Raw genomic sequence first — 8445 nt, forward strand, 5'->3', positions numbered from 1 at the left:
GGATCCGGGGAGGCTTCGGAGAGAGGGCAAGCCTAGGGATATCGAGGTAGTAGTATTGTCCGTGGCTTCAAACTCTTACTTCAGAGTTGCTCGATTAAATAAATGTTTAGTTTAATGAGACTACGAGTATTGTGAGCTAAGTTGGAGTTCGCCTCGAACCCGGGGGTTGTCCTCTTAGGACCCGAGAGGAGCTCACGAGAGCCGACTTGTGTATGATGATTGTAATAATATGTAATGAGTTATGTCCCTGCTATGTTCTGTTATTGCGTAGCTATATCTTGCTTAGTTGATAACCTTGTCATATAGGTAAATTCACTTAGTTGCATATCTAGAGAATTTACCTTTGTGTCAAGCCTAAATTGAAAAAGAACTAAAAATTGGTTAGCACCTATTCACCCCCCTCTAGGTGCGGCACACGATCCTTTCAGCTGGGCGTTGATTTCGTCCAATTCCGAGAATATTTCCTTACTAGGATTTCTGAAACCAAAAACAGCAGAAAACAGCAACTGACCCTTCGGCATCTCGTCAATAGGTTAGTTCCGGAAAACGCATAATGATGACATAAAGTATGCATAAAACATGTAGATATCATCAATAATGTGGCATGGAACATAAGAAATTATCGATACGTCGGAGACGTATCAGCCACCTTGATCCCTTGGAGATGCGGTGATTGTCGACTTTGTTTCAAGAGGCCGGATAGGCCCTCTGCTGCAAGTAAGAATAGATACGGGGATATAGGGTCGCCTTGGCGGAGCCCCCTTGACGGCCGAAACTCCTCCATGGGTATTCCATTGAACAACACCGAGAAGGATACCGATGAAACCAGGCTCATGATGAGATCCACCCATCTCCGGGAGAAGCCCATGCGTAACATGATTGCCCGTAAATAAGACCACTCAACTCGATCATAGGCCTTCCGCATATCAATTTTTAGAGCACAGTGCTGATGTATCTTGGCTCCGTTTCTCTTCATAAAATGAAGACACTCGTATGCAGTAATGATGTTGTCCGTGATCTGTCATCCGGGTACAAAGGCAGATTGTTCCTCGGAGATAATCTCGGGTAAGAACACCTTCAATCTATTTGCAAGGACCTTGGATGCTATCTTGTAGATCACATTGCATAGACTGATAGGGCGGAATTGTCCTAGCTCCTCTGGAGTCGCCACTTTCGGAATGAGAACAATAAAGGTTTTGTTGATACATTCTGGACTTTCCTCTCCTTGCAGAATCCGGAGGACAGCTCTTGTCACCTCTCCTCCACACACATCCCAGTGCTTCTGAAAAAACTGGGCAGGGAAGCCATCGGGTCCCGGCGCCTTAAGCGGAAACATCTGGAAAAGCGCCTGTTTAATCTCCTCATCCCCATAAGCGGCGAGGAGCTGCTCATTCATCGCTGCTGTGACAGTTACTGGGACATCATTGAGAACCTCTTCCATCCCCGATGTACCCTCCGATGTATACAAAGATTTATAGAAATCCTTTGCCATATGGCCAAGTTCAAGCTGGTCTTCCGTGAACGAGCCATCTGTATGTTTCAGGCGCGCAATTCTGTTTCTCTTCTTCCTCTTGCTCGCTCTCAAGTGGAAGAACCACGTGTTACGGTCTCCCTCTGCGAGCCACTGGATACGCGAGCGTTGGCGCCACATCACTTCCTCCCTATGTTGGAGTTCGACGATCCGTTCGACCACCTTAAGCTCCTGGTAGCTTGGGCCAGCCCTATCCGGTGCCAACCGTAGATGAGTCAGTTGCCGACGTAGGTCCCTTAGCTCGCGGCGGACAGAGCCAAACGTATCACGGCCCCAGTCCGACAGCGATTGCGATAACCCTTGCAGCTTCCTTCCCAAACCATGCATAGAGGTGCATGTATCTAGACGCCATTCCCTATCCATCAATGGCTTGAAGTCCTGGTGGGTCTCCCACATGGCCTCATACCTGAACAATTTCGCCTAGAGAGGGGGTTCCATGATAGGCTCAAAACGAAGCAAGATAGCTGAATGGTCCGACGCCGCCGCCGTCAAGTGTTGAAGAGCAGCCAGTGGGTAGCGCTCACACCAGCTGGAGGTGGCAAGAGCCCGATCCAAACGCACACGGCAGTAAGATCCTCCTGCTACCTTCTTCTCAAATGTCCAAGGCCTACCATTGTAGCCAAGGTCCATAAGCTGACACACATCCACAGTTTCTCTGAAAGCCTGTATCTGGGTGTTGCTCCTTTCGTTGACACCCATATGTTCCTCCCGTAGAAGTACCTCGTTGAAATCTCCTATGCACAGCCATGGTAGATGAGACGATGCCTTAATGAATTTAAGCATGTCCCATGTCTTATGCCGTTCTCTCACTTGGGCCTCGCGTACACACATGTAAGACGTCACGGCTCCTCCGAGGAGGTAGAGACAATCGCGTCAATATGGTACTGAGAGTAAGGTAAAATTTCAATTTTTATTTCATTATTCCAAAAGATCGCCAGACCACCACTACGGCCCGTACTACTAACAGCAAAAGCATTTTCATAACCCAATGTGTTTGCTAGACTTTCCACCCTAGACTTCTGAAGCTGCGTCTCCACAACACAAAGAATGGATGGGGCAAATTCTCGCGCAAAATCGCGAAGCTCGCGAACTGTCGCAGCGTTTCCAAGTCCGCGACAGTTCCAAAGGTAAGTACTCATTGGTCCCGGCGGTGCTCCGTCGTGGAGCCCGCCGATCCTGTGGTCTGCTTGTCCTTCTTTGTTGGAACATGCTTCTTGGGCCGTTTCTGTTCCCTCGCCGATGGAGGTGGCGGTGGAGTGCCCGCCCTTGTCTCGTACCCTTTCTTCCCCTCCTCAGCCTCAAAAGGCAGATGTCTCTGTGCCCCCTTATTCTCAGCTGGCTCGATCACTCCATCGCTCTTCCACTCCAACATCAACGGCGCGGCTGGAGGAGCTTGCTTAACCGGACTCACCTCCGTCAGTTTTGCCTCCGTTGAGTTCCTCTTACGAGTATCCTGGATCAGTGGTATTTCACCTCGTCCACGTCCAGAGCGTCCAGTGCCACGGCCACCACGGGTCCCCTCACGGCCCCCGCCTCGACTATGCATGCCAGCTCCACGTCCTACCCCTGGAGGAGCATTTTTCCGCCCCTGGGGCCTTGCTTGATCACCTGCATTCAGGAGATGCGTGCGGTTCCAAGCAGTATCGGCGAGCAGCCATTTGCCAAAACCCTCCTGAACACCAGTATACTCTCCTGTCCCGCATTCCTCCTTGACATGGCCCAAATGGCCACAAATAGCACAGAAGCGGGGGATTTTCTCGTATTTCACCCGCATCACCACAACCTCCGCCCCTTCTGGCTTGATTGTTACAAAGCGGGTGAGCTCCCGACGAACGTCCAACCATACACGGGCGCGTACAAACATTCCACCGCTCATGTCCACGGAGATAACCTCGCCAATATTGGCAGCCAAATTTTCCATCATCTGTCTCTTGCGAAACAGCTCCGGGATGTCATGGATTTGAACCCAGGCTTGGATTCTATTCAGAGGCACCGACGAGGCCTTGCAGCACCCATCGTATTTCTCAATCAGTAGGCCATGATCTCGAAAAATCCAAGGCCCCTGCTCCGTGATCCGCTGCCAATCGCCGAGGCAACGGGCTTGCACTAAGAACCTGTTATCCTCCTCAAGATCGCGGAAAGTCACTTCCTGCGCAGGAGCCCACGCAAATTCCATTGTCTTCTTCAATGAAGCCGCACTAAAGGTTTTGGACGACAGAAGGCGCATCACCGCCATCCACTTCGTGCCTTCCTTGAGGGCTTCCACCTCCTCCTTTGCAACAGAGATCCCACCAATGTCTGCTCGAGACAACTTCAGACTTCGCAGCAGTTCTTCCAGCGAGGCAGATGCCCCCAACCCCCCAGGTTCACCACTGCCTTCACCCGATTCCCGAGTCGCCGACATGATCCAGATCACTCCAACCCTAGATCGGGAACCACCAAGGCCGGGTAGTTGGACCAGCCAACCCCTTGATCAGCCCGAGCGATCCACCGAACGGAAGAGAGAGAGGAGATCGGAGCACGCGGGAGAGATGTCTTCTCGCCGGAGATCACCGATGATCACCGTGAGAGTAGGAAACCCTAGTCGCCCGTCGGCCGCCTAGGTATCTTTTTCGCGGACAGTACGTATCTATAATATCTATAAAGTTCATCCCCACTAAAATGCATTTAATGTTTGCAAGCTCAAAGCTCATGTAGCCACATCATCTCAAATATTTTATGTCCATCTGATTTTAAATCGACGGTGAATTAGTTATCGATCTGCAACACTATCTTAGTCCATAACGAGGCTGCCCATTCTGTCTCACCAGTGTTTTTATCTGGTCTCTCTAATTCCAGAAAACTCTTCACCTTTCGTCTCTTCCATTACACCTTTCGTTTCTTCCATTACACTATCACTTTAATGGACTCACTGCTTCCTCTTCATCTCCTCCAAACGACAGGAACTGATGGAAGTGTTATATATACCACTTACTCTCTCCTTTAAGCACAATCTATCTGTGATATCCCCGTCGTCTCCACCATAGATGGCATGCAGCGCCCCTGCTCCCATCTCAGTCACCACTGGTGACTGGTGAGCAATCGCCTTCCTATTTTCCACCTTAATTAACCTCTCTCTCAGCCATGTCTTTGGATATTTGAATCAGCAGGTTCCGTTGGGAAGATAGCGTTGGACAAGAAATATTTGCTTGCCCTGGTCGTCCATGGTAATCGCCTGCTGGTATTGCTACTCATGTCCTGTACTGCTACTTTATCCCCAAAATATTCTTTTCAGAATTCCCAGCACAAAATAAATGATCAAACACATATTGTGTTGTAGTGAAAAAAAAAACTTGCTGCAGCAAATACAAACCTTTTCTCCAATTTTTTTATGCCTATTATTGATTAATTTCACTATTATTGATTAATTTTATGTCTAGCAAAATTGTGATTAACTCTCTAATTACAGGGACTTGGAATAGCGTGAGAGCCGTGGGCTTTGCAGAGGAAGGAGGTAGAGAATAGGAAATATAAAGGCCCAAGGATTGTACGATACGGAAGGGGCAGCTTGGAACATTTCTGACATCAATCTAAGGTTACAGCTTCTAGGGAATGCACAGTGAACCACCAAGCCATGGATTCTGCAACTTAATTCAATGTTTGTTTTGTCTCCAGGTTTCTTCTGAAGCCAGCAATTACATCCAATTAACTAGGATTTGTTCTTTTGAACTTCCACTTCTTGACCACCGTGGTATTATTTAGTGTGGTTGATTTTTGCTCTCAGATTAAACCTACGATGAGCAGCAGGCAAAGTAAAAGGAATGTAAGCGTGTGCAGCTTTGTACAACCAAATTCCCCCTTTTTGATTTTTGCACCCATTGTGAAATTTGCATGTCTTGTAACTTTACTCTATGAAACTTCTACAAATTCCCGCAACAACGTGCGGGCTATCACCTAGTTATATATAATAGGAAACACTGCTTGGTCGTTGTCAGTCGCTGGCCACCGGGGATACAGCCTGTTTTGTTTTGTCATAACGATGGGCCGGTAAAGTTGGGAGTCGCTGAAGTTGATATGGGCTGCAAAGTACCTGGCCCATTTGATGTTTTGTATTGGGAGGACTTTTTTTTTGGGAGGATATAAATCGAAATCGTTAAAAAAAGGCCGATCTTCGCGAAGGGAAGACAACTCGCTCCGCACGCGATAAGTGGCGTGCTGTGGTGCCAGAAAATTCCTGGAAAGTGGTCTCCCTGCTCGCCACGTGTCGTAAGGGGAAGCAAGGTGGGGATGGGGAGGAGAGAGAAGACTGGGTCGTGTCAGTTTTTCCCTTTTTCTTTTAGATTCGTTTTTTCAAAATGAAATATCTTGAGAACCATAAGTCCAAATTGCGAACCGTTTTCACTTTTGAGATCCTCGCGTCGAGATCTTCAAAACTAGATCCCATGTTGATAGGTTTGGAGATACTTTTTTTTCGTACTTCCAATAATATTATGATTTCTGTGGTGTGTACCTAACTGTACTCGTGTTTTAACTCATAAGTACTTCTGTTTTTAGTGTATTTGGTGCAATTTTTCCCTTCACTCGCTAACTGTACACGCCCGTGTGCGAGACTGTACATGTACTTACGCGCGACTGTACCTGCTCGTGTACACCACTGTACTTCTGTACATGTACTTGCTCGTGTTCACGAATGTACCTGCTCGTATGCACGTTTGTACCTGCTCGTCTGCGTGACTGTACTTGTACTCGCTCGTGTGTTACTCGCTCGTGTGTTCAACTGTACTCGTATGTTGTGCGTGATCGCATCCGCTGCGTGTGCACGACCGTGCACTCGCTCGTGTGCGTGACTGTACCTGTACTCGCATGTGTGTTCAACTGTACTCGTGTGTTATGCATGACTGTACCTCCTCGTGTGCGCGACTGTACCTCCTCGTGTGCGTGACTGTACGTAGCTGTGCTCGTGTTTTGTGTTTTTGAATGAGATGTAGTTTGATTAACCCGGTTGATTGATGCATGTTTTTACTAGCCTGCTAGACAGTGCGCGAATGGTTGCATGTGTATTCGTCCATGCATCTCGGGTGTACTCGCGCTTAACGAATGGCCGCATGTGTCCATGCATGCTGCATGCAGGGCTGTATTCGCGCACTCGTTCCCGGGTCGTGGCCGCGCAGGCTTGCTGAGTTCGTACGGGGCGGATTGGAGGCTGACACGCGTCGTTCGGTAGTGTAACGTCCGGCACGATCCTTCCCTTTGGGAAGGTCGGCCTTCGCCTAGGTCTGGTCGCATTCCCGCCGTCGCCCGCGACGACGGCATACGAGTGCGGCACTACCAGCTGCATTTTGGCCGCCGCCGCCAGACTTGTCAAGGAAAAACGTGGAGATGATCACATATGGAGTATATGGCCAAACTATCGAAGCTACGGAACACGCTCGCCGCTTTTTGTTGTGTCCTTGCTAGTCTTCAGAGAGAGCAGTAGAAATTGACCACGAATTCCCATCCGTTGTGGCTCCCGAGGATCCCAAATCCGAGAAGATAATGTATTGCGTAGCCCCCGTCCTAGCTACGACGAAAAACCTCAGCAAGAACTACTTCAGCTGCAGCCTGCAGTGTATAGCTTTGCACGATCGTACGCGCGGAGTTGAAATCTTCGTGTTAACACAATAACACCACTTACTCCGTTCTAAAATATAAGTCCACCATACGATTTAAGGTAGAACTTTGACTGACAATCTGATCAACAAAATATGAGTTACATGTTATGATAAGCATACCATTGTATTCATATCTAAAAGTTGTCGGAACAATATATTTTTAGTGTCACATAACTTATATTTTTTATTAATGAAATTATTGATCAAAATTTTGCCTCGAAATATGAAGTGGCCGAAGGAAACGAGTACGCACTTCGGTTTGGACTACCCATAGTAGAAGTAACATACGTAGTAATTAACATCACATATCTGAAGACGTTTTAGTGACATAGCATGATAATAAATGAAGCAAGAGATTTATGTGGCTAGGTAAATCACACCCCCAAGACAACATAAATCTACAACATAATAAATAATACAATGCATGAAACCATATACACACTATGAAGATAGTAACATGATACTACATATGCATGAAACCACATATGCATGTTATTAGTGTAAGTTACTTCGAACGCGAACAATGTGAATCCGGGTGCACGTGCACCCCATTATGAGAAATTCTAAAGATTGCTGTTTCAAAATTTCAGAAAAATTTGAAAAAAAAATGCATGCATGTATGTCCTATGTTGACACTTATGTGTGCAGATTTTGGTATAAAAATTCGATCATGTGTGACCTACACATAAATGTGAAAATGGAATTTCCTATTTCCGTGTCATTTGGACATTTTGTTATTTTTGTGTAAGCCACATACAATCGTATTTTTCCGTGGAAACTTAAAGAAGTAAGTAATATGTACATAAAAAATATTTATTCTCTTTTTTAGATTTTCAAATAGCATTTTTTTTTGCAGTATCGAAGAAAACGAGTGCAAGTGCACCTGGATTCATCCTGATATTTTCGAAGTTACTCTCCACCATTTTCCAATATTCGGTCACTCTTACACTGTTTTCTGTCAGAACCGAAGAACGGCAAGTGCTGGGCAGGCTATGGTTTCCACCGGAACCATCGGACCGGCAAGCAAAAAACTGGTCCCACCTTACTATGACAGACCGTAGCAAAGCACGCATGGAATGCTATACTACGTCTTAATCGGACTGGCAGACGATGCTTAGCAATGTCGTCAAACCGTGAACATAGCGTCTCGTACTCTCATGCCTGCCGAATATCTCCAGTGCCGGGCAGTGGCTTCCTTCCTTAATTGCTTTACATGTCTTGCATGGAAGCGGTTCAGTCGTGCCGCTGAAACAGCACATGATTCCCCAGTTCTGTCCACGAAGA

The sequence above is a fragment of the Lolium rigidum genome, chromosome 3 (genome assembly GCF_022539505.1).
Source record: "Lolium rigidum isolate FL_2022 chromosome 3, APGP_CSIRO_Lrig_0.1, whole genome shotgun sequence".
Taxonomy (NCBI): Eukaryota; Viridiplantae; Streptophyta; class Magnoliopsida; order Poales; family Poaceae; genus Lolium; species Lolium rigidum.